Genomic DNA, 11,850 nt, shown 5'->3' with positions numbered 1-11,850 from the left:
TTAGGTTTGGAGTTATAGTGTCTACAAGATAACAGATGGATGATAGAAGAATGCATAGCATAACTTCTCTTTTTGTTGTTGTCTTTCTACTAATCATGACTTAAGAGTTAATTAGACCTAGCCAGAAATAGTTGCTAGGAGGACAAACCATGCATGAACTCCGAATAAGATTAATACGGCAGTGGAAATAAAATCTATAACATGCAGTTTCATGTTTACACAATATAACTGGGGGTCATGAACTATTTGATAGATTTAAACACAAATGGAACTCTAATCTTCCAGTTACCTGGTATATAGCATGTCAGTTTTATGAAATGTCACGGTTTAGATTAATAGCGGTGAATGTAGAAATGTAGTACAAAGCCAACAGCGTGCCAACATGAACCTTTAGGAAAAAGGAAAGGAAAACACTTGTTAAATTAGAGAGATATTTGCATTCAGGCGTACTCCTGAAGTTCAAATTATTACTCACTATTGGTTTGAAAGCTGAATCAATATAAGAGAACCTAAAGAGGTTTCTCGTCAGCACATAAAGGTTCCTGCTATTTTTCTTGAAAAACAAGAAATCAGTCAGGGTGCGATATACCACGAGCAACCGTTCATATTGGTAGATTAACCTTTTCAAAAATAGAGAGCACATAATTCCAAAGCAAACACAACAGTGTCAACCGCTTTCATCTATGGGGTTTCTCCTCTGAGGAAAGAAAGATGAAATATGGAAAATTCAAAATAGTAATGCTTTTAGGATGTCGCTAATTAAATCACTCAGAGCTACAATTCTGCTCAATAAATCAGAAAGTCTCACCAGCCAGACTTCTGACTACTGAAAAGATGTTCAGAGCATATTGTAGTTTATTCTGTAACAAACTGAAAGCTCATTTAAATTATAGCACAGTGTTCCATCCTGCAGTTAACAACTGACAGAGGGAACATTGTATTGATTTTGTTTGGCAAGAGCTTCCTGCCATCCATATATAATAAATACTGAAAATTTTAGACATGCATCTAATAACAATGTGTAATACGCAGGTGTGCTCAAGGAATTTGCAAACTTTTAATGACACAAGCCTGACCACTTGTGAATCCTGTCCACAAAGTTATGAGAACATAGACAGACATAAATAGATAGATAGATAGATAGATAGATAGATAGATAGATAGATAGATAGATAGATAGATAGATAGATAGATAGATAGATAGATAGATAGATAGATAGATAGATAGATAGATAAAATGACAGACAGATAGATAGATAGATAGATAGATAGATAGATAGATAGATAGATAGATAGATAGATAGATAGATAGATAGATAGATAGATAGATAGATAGATAGATAGATAGATAGATAGATAGATAGATAGATAGAAAGACAGACAGACAGACAGACAGACAGACAGACAGACAGACAGACAGACAGACAGACAGACAGACAGACAGACAGACAGACAGACATATAGATAGATAGATAGATAGATAGATAGATAGATAGATAGATAGATAGATAGATAGATAGATAGATAGATAGATAGATAGATAGATAGAAAGAAAGATAGAAAGATAGAATGAAAGACAGACAGATAGATAGACAGACAGACAGACAGACAGACAGACAGATAGATAGACAGACAGACAGACAGACAGACAAACAAACAGATAGATAGATAGATAGATAGATAGATAGATAGATAGATAGATAGATAGATAGATAGATAGATAGATAGATAGATAGATAGATAGATAGATAGATAGATAGATAGATAGATAGATAGATAGATAGATAGAAAGATATAATGAAAGACAGACAGACAGACAGACAGATAGACAGAAAGACAGACAGACAGACAGACAGACAGATAGATAGATAGATAGATAGATAGATAGATAGATAGATAGATAGATAGATAGATAGATAGACAGATAGACAGACAGACAGACAGACAGACAGACAGACAGACAGACATACAGACAGACAGACAGACAGACAGATAGATAGATAGATAGATAGATAGATAGATAGATAGATAGATAGATAGATAGATAGATAGATAGATAGATAGATAGATAGATAGATAGATAGATAGATAGATAGATAGATAGATAGATAGACAGACAGATAGATATATAGATATAGATAGATAGATAGATAGATAGAATGACAGACAGACAGACAGACAGACAGACAGACAGACAGAGATAGATAGATAGATAGATAGATAGATAGATAGATAGATAGATAGATAGATAGATAGATAGATAGATAGATAGATAGATAGATAGATAGATAGATAGATAGATAGATAGATAGATAGATCGACCGATAGATAGATTTCACCATGTAGTATTAAAGTGTATTGTATTACAATCACCAAGCACAGCCCCATACAGATACACAGAGATCTGGGCTGAACTCTGAATATCCACTGCCTGGTCTTTTCATTTAGAGTAATTTTACATGTGGTTCAGAACTGACGTGAAACAAATTGTTCCGCCCTCTTGTTGCAGACGCTGTCAAAGTCTATATTTCTAAATGATGAGCCTGAAAAATACTGTTGTAATGAAGCCAGGCAATTTGCAGAACAGATCGCTCACTCACCGGCTTCAGCTCGCCGGGTCATTGGCCAGAGAGCAGAAGTCAATGCCAACTGGCGGACGGACCAGAATATAATCCAAAAATAAATGAAGAAAGAGGAAACCTTAAAGCAACAGTTCACTCCAACCATTAAAACTTGTCATATTTATTCACTCTATTTCTAGCATCAAACACAAAAGATGTTCTTTTACAAGCTGCTCTTTTCTGTACATTTCCTTCAGTATTTCAAAGAAAGAAATAATACACAATTGAAATGACACGAGGGCGCGTAAACGATTGCAAAACGAGAAATTCTTTCTAAAAGCATACATTCTGTTGCATTACTTTCTCATAAAACGATGGAACAAGATTAACACCAAAAAACACAAGCTATTTTTGCTAAGCGAGACTTTGTTTGACATTACACAAATGTACTTTATAACAGTGTGTAGGCTGCTGCGAAGGAAAGCTTTGAAGGTATGGTGTATTCAGGAAAGAAAAGGGATTGTGAATCAATCTCATCACAGTGAGCTGAAGGAATGTTTGAATAACTGTATCGTCACAGCCTTGAATGGTGGAGTGCGCCTGCCCTTTCAAGATATCTGTAGAACTGAGTGTCTGAGGAATACATGAATGCCGAGCAGAGACACTGATTCTGCGGCGGATGCGGTAATCAGAATGCATGCATAATTCAGGCAGCTATACCAGAGTCGAGTGAATGCAGAAAAAAAAGAATGTGGGTGATGATGAACGCTAATTTAGCGCTTTTCGAGAGCACCATTCAAAAAGCATCAAGATGAAGCCAAGAAACTTTTTTCCACTTAATTATATAGGTTATTCTTTTGCATGATATGCAGCAATTTGACAAAAGGGACACGAAAGGTACACAAACTAAAGCTGTATTGTATCTGGATGACTTCAGATTCAGCTGGTAGTTACTATATCATACTACAGTCAAAATTCGTATTTTGCAACAATGTTGTTATTGTTAACTGAAAATTATTTTAAGTAATTGAAATAAATAAAAATATAAATATTGGATGGAAAAAAAATTACAAACTCACATTTAAAAAGATTGTAAACTAAAATAAAGTTGTAAGTCTGAAACTAAAATAAAAATTACAATTAAATAGAAATCTTTAAAACAATAAAAATAACAAAAGAACATAAAATTACTAAAACTTACACTAAAATTAAAAAGAAACTGAAAGTACAAAAACAAAAGCTATTTGAAAATATTAACAGCATTATAGAAATAATACGAAAACAACACAGTTTTGCCATTCAAACGTAGGCAGAGATGGGAACATCTCTTTCCAGGCATTATTCCCTGGTAAAAAAAGTAATAGATTTAAAATACATTTATTTCTAAGTTTAGTTCAAATTTGTTAACATATTTACTGACATATTGCTTGAGACTTACTAATATAAAAATTAGAATTCCAATTTTTTTTTTTTTTTTTGGAGTACTACTTGTGCACAATGCATATTTGCATATTTGCATTGTAAGGACAAAATTAGTTGTTCTAATTTATTCAAGTTTATACGAAAAGGACAATTGCAAAGCATTTTTATTAAGTGCATAAATATGTAAATGTATTTGTAGTACACTTAGCATGAAATAAATGTATTTCAAATACATTTTAGTATTTTTATTCTTCACTAGGGTTGAGCAAAAAATGTTGACATTTATCTCTGAAAACATAAGAATAGGCGTCTTCTTTTCCAGTAAACTTACTTTGAAGGCTGCGATTTACCCAGGCAACCCTTTCAGCTGGAAACATTCTTCCAGTATCATGTTCAGATTATTGGAGTGAAAATATTCACCCCTCGAGTTTGGACTGCAGATTCCACGTCCCACCCCACACCATTCCTTTACAATAATGTTTTCATGATCTCGCATTTCAAAAGGGAAGATTTCAAGCAGTTTCCAGGAAAAGGGAGTATTCCAGACATCCAACACTGCAGATAGAGCAAAAACATGCCACAGCTGAGACGTACGTAGGGTTCGGTTATGCCCTTTGTTTATAAATATTCCCCTGAAATTTGTTGAAAAATGTGTCCAATCCGGAGTCATTATAACTGGAGGAGAAAAATACATGCAGAACTGTGCAGAAGTACAGTGAAAATGATGGCTGTTTACTATATATTCTTATAGCATGTGAATTCACTTTACTGAAAAATGTCTGCTGATGCATGTCAAGCGGGAACAGACCCATTAAACAGGCAGTATAGTGGAACGCAGTCAGCACCCTTTATACGAGAAGAGAGCAATTCTCTCTCCTGGGAGTGTTATTGGTTTAGAGCACTTTGCAATCACAATTTCTCAGAATATGTGACACCAAGGTGCAGTTATACGCAGCAAGCACTTGATTAAAACAACAGAGCAAGTGCTACATCTTTCTTGCAGCACCAAGAAAGAAGATAAACATTCACCTCGTTGTATTACTGTTGTAATTCTGCAGAAATCATCGGGTGTGTTATCTTTTAGTTACTGTGGACAGAAGGTGTCCTAGGGGGTCATTTGCGGAGCAGGGGTTTATCTGACGTCAAAGCATCCCAGGCAACATTACCGCCACCTGGGCCCTTGCTAATAATGCCCCAGACAAATAGACCAAATCTTGTGTGGCCCAGCACAGGGCTGCAAAAACGTCACCGAAGGCTGGTGGTGCCGTCCGCAGGGACTCGCTGATGACGCTCGACGAGATCTGATTTCGATTGTCTAAGATTAGACTTCATACTCACAGGGAATGAGCAGGTCTCCATTGAATCACGCTCCCAGCTCGGGTGCTGCTTTTAGGGAGAGAGCACAACAAAGAATATTACGCACTACAATTACTATTACTATTACTGCTTTTACTGTATTTTTAATCAAATACAGTCTTGGTGAGCATAAGAGACTTCTTTCAAAAACATTATAAACTGCATGTTCACAAAGTTTTTGCTCTCAAGAGCAGCTAGATGTAGTGCAATTGGAGTTTTGTGTTCTGTGTATGTTAGCATTGAGGTCACCTTTATTCTAGCATGCTCATAAAAGTAGTCAAAAAGTAGATGTATGCATTTGAAATTAACTAGAATTACTCATCTGGAAGAGCAGACCAAAAAATAATAAAGATTCATCTTGCACATCTAGGGCATATACAATTTTTAGTGCAATAAGATGCTCCCTAGAAAGAAAAAAAAAAGAAAAAAGAACTGTTTTAAATGAAATAATTTTTTTAGATACTAACACAAAACCGTTTTGTCCAAAATTCCCACTACAAGCATTTGCAAAATGAGCAGGCAGTGCCTGTAAATTTGATTGGCAAAATAATGGTGACCCGCTGTCAGATTCTTGTTTGCTGTTTTACAGAGCTCAGAGCTGTTATAGAGACAGGTGTGACTTCCCAAGACACCTATTTTAGTGATGGCTGTCAGACGACAGAAACATTTCATGTGTGGTATTTTACAAAAAGAGAGAGAAAAAAAAAAAAATCACTTACAGTACCTTTAGCTTGTCACATCTTCCTGAAAACACAACGCCTGTGGTGTGTGCTGCTGAGAAAAACAAAAAACAGCAAGACATGGCACAGCAGTCAAAGACGTCTATCTAGCACATATACACAGCAATTAAAACAATAGCAAAGACTTTAAAGGAATAGTTTACCCAGAAATAAAAATTTGTTGAAATTTAACTCACTATCGGGCCATCCAAGATGTAGATAAGTTTGTTTTTTTCATCAGAAAAGATTTGGAGAAATATAACATTACATTATTTGTTCACCAATAGATCCTCTGCAGTGAATGGGTGCCGTCAGAATGAGAGTCCAAACAGCAGATAAAAAATCACAATAATTCACACAACCGCAGTCCATCAATTGTGAAGCGAAAAGCTGCGTGGTTAGAAACAAATCCAGTGAGGCGTTTACACTTTAAACTGTTGCTTCTGGCCAAAATACAAGTCCATAATCCATAATAACACTCCCTCCTGTGAAAAAGTTCTCTGTTGTCCTCTCACATCAAAATCCACAGACATATTTGTTTAGAACAGTTTTTGCCTGTAGAAGGTTCTTGAACTGTGCACAACTTTTTCACTGAAAAAAAGCAGTATTATGGATTGAGGACTCCTATTTTAGTCAAAAACAATGATTCGAGGTTAAAAACATCTTGATGGATTTATTATAAATGCACAGCTTTTAACTTCACGAGACTGGATGGATTGATGGACTGGAGTCGTGTGGATTACTTGTGGATTATTGTGATGTTTTTATCAGCTGTTTGGACTCTCATTCTGACGGCACCCATTCACTGCAGAGGATCCAATGGTGAGCAAGTGATGTAATGTTAAATTTCTCCAAATCTGTTCCAATGAAGAAACAAACTCAATTACATCTTGAATGGCGTAAGGGTGAGTAAATGTTCTTCACATTTTCATTTTGTGGTGAACCATTATTTTAATATGCAAATAACCCAAAAGACTGTAAATTACTTGGTCCATTTCTATTTTGTGCCTGTTAATCTAAAGTGGAATGCACTATTGGCATGCGTGTTTATGGTGTTGATTATGTGATTAGGAGCTCACTCACAGCAAATTATTCACCTGTGGTTAATTGATGTGATCTTTCCTTCCAAAAGAAGTTGCTCTGGAGACCAATCATGACCTCCTGGGTGGGAGGTTAAAAGCACTCTTCAGAATATGTTCATTCCAAGACTAATAAAAGCAAGGACAGATTAGGGTCCTGCAAGGCCATGGGGCTCTTTAGAGGCCCTCTCTTGTTGCAACTGCGATTTGTCATATCTAAAGGGCCGTTTGCACTGACAGCATTTAAATCGATGGAGGTCAGTTAGTATCTTGCGCTGTTGGTTTCTAGTCTAATAGTTCATTGTTCACACTTCTGTCACGGTTTTCCACCTGTATCACATGTCGGATTTCTTTGTCACATCATCTTGTTGCTCATTTTTATCATCAAACATCAACAACATTCCGTTACTCATGCTGCTGCAAATCACTTTCAGTGTAAACGCACCTATTATGCATGTAAAAAAAATGGTATAGTAAATACAAGCAATTAAGTATAAAAATGAACAAAGCATGTGTGTAAAACATGTAAAAAAAAAAAAAATGAATAAAAAAAAAACAGACAACAAGACTACTACACAACATCCAAGATGCAATATGGTGTTCAGAAGGGTAATTTCATATTGTGCCAACAGACACTGGCACACATTCAAGCACTGTTCATCTGTCTATACCAGTTTGGTGTATCTGCTGTAGCTTTTTTCTGGGGCCCTAGTAGTTCAGTTCAAGGCCCCTGGACACTGGCTCCATCATCCTGGCCCTTAGTCCAACCTTGTAAAAAAAAAGTATGTACAATTTTACATGCAAACTTAAACCTCAAAAGCCTGGAAATGGACATGATGAGGATTTTCAAATAGGGTGAGTGTGAAACGATCCATGTGGCTGTGACTAAATACAACCAAATGCAAACGAAAAAAATAAATAAAAAAGATTTGTAAAGTTATTGGAGAGTGAGTTATATGACTATATGTTTGAGTATCAGGACCACTGAGGTTTTATTTTTACTAAATGTAATACTCTATTTAATATATGCTGGTTAAAATCTACATAAAAAGAATATTTCAGCAGAAGTATTAAAAGGTGAAAAATAAATGTTATAAATTCCAGACTGTATGTGAATTTTCTATTATTACTGTTTCTATAATTTAGTTATTAAGAAATACCCTAAGGTATGTACATTTTTTAGTTAACTGACTTGGACAAGGTTTTTGTGAAGTGAGACGTCGACATCTAGTGGACAACAGATAGTAGCAACTAAGAGACCAAGTTTATTAAAGTGATTAAATGCATCTAAACATTAAAATATATGTTTAAATAAATTCAATAATTACATTTTTGGCGAATCTATTTATTTATTTATGTATTCACACACACACACACACACACACACACACACACACACACACACACAACGTGTACTACAATGGAAACAATGTTTTTTTAAAGTGTTTACCAATAACAGGACATTTATATGATCTACTAGAGGAATCTACTATTCAAAAGTACACAAGTATGTTACTTTGAAACCTAAATGTAACGTTCCACAAACATTTGTCTAACTGAGGCCAGTGATGAGACTTTGACATTTAATATTTCTTTAGATTAGATACTTTGGATCATGCTCGATTTATGAGTCGTTGTCCACGAAAGTCAAATGCATTTCACAGTCACAACGCAACCTGACTTGTTCTGTTAGCCTGATGCTAATTTGTGAGAACTAGCAAAGGTTTATAGTCACACATCTTGATGTTAGAGGATTGCCTGCCTTGGTTTGTATACACAATCATAGATCGATGATAATGGCAAGATTATTATTTCATGCAATAAAGAAATGCATTCATAAAGATGCATGATAGAGTTTACTGGGATCTGAAGAAGATTCTTTGATTTATTAGTAAATTCAAGGCAAACAAACATTTAGTTTGTGTCCAAATGATAGCAAGCACATGCAAAATAGTATGCAACAGGGCAAAATACACTAGAGTCCCTAGTTAACCAGTATTCATCCACAGGCCTTATCAAAGGTTGCCCTAGGGACAGTGTGATATAGCTACTAAATATGTACAAAACATCATTATACCAGATTATTCCCTTCTGTACCCTCCATTTGTAATTATGTATTAACTGTTGTCTACAGACAAAAGTCTCCACAGTATCCATAGTGTCACCAAAGTCCCTGTACAGAAATTTTGCTGTACTGTATTGCATAATTTGCATGTGTAAACATATTAAGCTCTGATAAATACCGCAGCAGCAAGGTTAATTTTTAATGAGCCAAAAAGAATTTTCGGCGATTCCGTGATGCTACCACAGATTCGGGGTTAATTAAGTCTGTGAACATTACACGGAATTCTGTGAGATCAGGTTGATTTGATACTTGTTATAGCACTTGCATATCATTGATCTTTTGTTGATTTTGATTGCTTCCATTGTCCTCATTTGTAAGTCACTTTGGATAAAAACGTCTGCTAAATGACTTTATTTAAATGTAAATACCGTAATAAAAGTTTGTTCTTTCTATACAGATTTACATTAAATACAAAAATAAATCTTTGTGGTAGGCTATATAAAGTCTAATATAATGCAGTGATACACAACGAGCCCATCAGAAAAAAATAAAACACTGCCTCCCTCTATCCACTGCTGCCGCTGTTGGACAGTCTAAAATGAGTGGTTTACAGTATGCACATTATTTTATATACTTTGTAATATTTGTGTTATTTTGTTTCATTTTTGCACTGTTGATTATTTTCTCATTCAAAGTTTTGAGAAGAGCCGCATCCTTTGAGAGAATACCTGTGTCATGCACAGATGCTGTGTGGTTAACAAAAAACATTAAAAAAATAACAATTTAAAAAATGTATGAAAAACACAGCATTAAATATTTAAACATAGGCTATATACATCACATATAAATACATAGCCCACAGTAAAGTTGGTTATAAAAATATTATAAGGTCGTGAAGAAGCAATATCCAGATAATTGTTTTCAAGTTGCATACATAAAATAATGTTCAAATTAACTGTAATTATCTAAAAATAAATAAATAAATAAAATAGAGCACATTGCATTAAAAATGAAAAGTTATGATTAGCTTCCAACTTAGGGGAAAGATAGAGAATTAGCATAGAATTCACATGTACAGGGTGAGCCTATTTTGAAATGTTTTACTCACAGGGAAATGTACAGGAACTCTGAATTGTTTGTTGAACAGTCATTCCAGTTTCTTTGCTTCTCTCGCTGCAGAATATCTTCGAATCAGTAGGCTACACAGTGATGTTGATTCATCCAAGTGAATCAAAAGATTTGTTCATTGATCCGTTCATTGACCATTTCAGAAGGTCAAGTCGCTATGCCAGGAGGTGGCTGGCCAGCAGTGTTATGTGATTGAATTGTGAAGAGATTTTTTTTTTCAAAAACAAGTTGTTCAAAACCGAGCCAGCTTACTTAAAAAGTGTATTTACAAATCTTTATATGCATTTTTATTCAAAAATGTAATTTTAATCTACAAACTCTTTCACAAACCTGCAGAAGCAGAAACCTCAAATGTCAGCAGACAAAACTCATTAGAAAACACATCAGCCTACTGTAGAAACTTTTGTACTTTCTTTAGAGTAGATCGAGAGAAGATAGGGTCATACACAGGAACAGATATCTTTTCAGGAATAGTTGTAACTTAATGTTTCAGAAACACCCATGACACACCTTATTAAAACATCTATAATTGACGGACTCTCTAAAACATACTCTAATTGTAAATCTGAACAACGCATATGGAGGTAATGCAACGCCTTCCACTGAAACTCTAAAAGATGAAGATGGATTGCCAAAGTAATTCAAACTCAGGTATTTAATTGTTTTCTTGGTTAATGGGCCTGCTAGTAGTATAACTCGGTTTCATAACATGGTTTCATAATTCAATAATAAAAGACTGTATTCAGCGATACAGAAGTGCAATATGTAAAAATAGACAGTTTCTGACAGTGGCCTGAAAAGGCAAATGTTGGGTCACTCAAACTGTAAATTTCTGTACAGGGAGTAAAACTGCATGAACCCACTTTAAAAGAACAATCCAATGAAAACACTGTCACATTAGCAATCAGTTAACCTTAATGAAACCAGAGACATGGATGTATTTTACATTAAGAGGAAGGTGAACATTCCCAACAGTCTCTATAAAATGCTAATACATTATTTGCATTCATAATAGAACAATGAAACATAAGCAGCCAATGTGGCATGAAATTTATTTTCATGTACTATATTCTTGTATACATTATTAATATTTCTAACACAGTGTACAAGTGGCTGGAATGTTTGTTCTACCTGTAAAATCAGACCTCTCTCTAAACATATACCCTATGGACTAAATAACATGGACATAATTTTGATAAATAAAACCAGTCACTGCAATCTTGTACTGAAACTCTGTTTTAAGAGAACTTTGCCTTGACAGAAACTGCATTGATCATATTAATCTGCATTATCTGAAGATATCAAATCTGTCTGCAGACGTCAAATCTTTTTCTCTTTTTTATTATACCTGTTATCTTGGTGTGTTTTTGCAAGGCTTTCATAAAACTCCACACAAGGGGTAACTATGCATTGATCAGGGAGAGAACTCACAACAAACTATCATTGTTAAGATAAACAGCAAATGTGTGAGTTTATTTAAAGTCATTGCACCACTGATAGAAATCTTTACAATCTTAATA

The sequence above is a fragment of the Onychostoma macrolepis genome, chromosome 09, assembly GCF_012432095.1.
Source record: "Onychostoma macrolepis isolate SWU-2019 chromosome 09, ASM1243209v1, whole genome shotgun sequence".
NCBI lineage: Eukaryota > Metazoa > Chordata > Actinopteri > Cypriniformes > Cyprinidae > Onychostoma > Onychostoma macrolepis.
Note: the sequence above shows the minus strand (reverse complement) of the source record.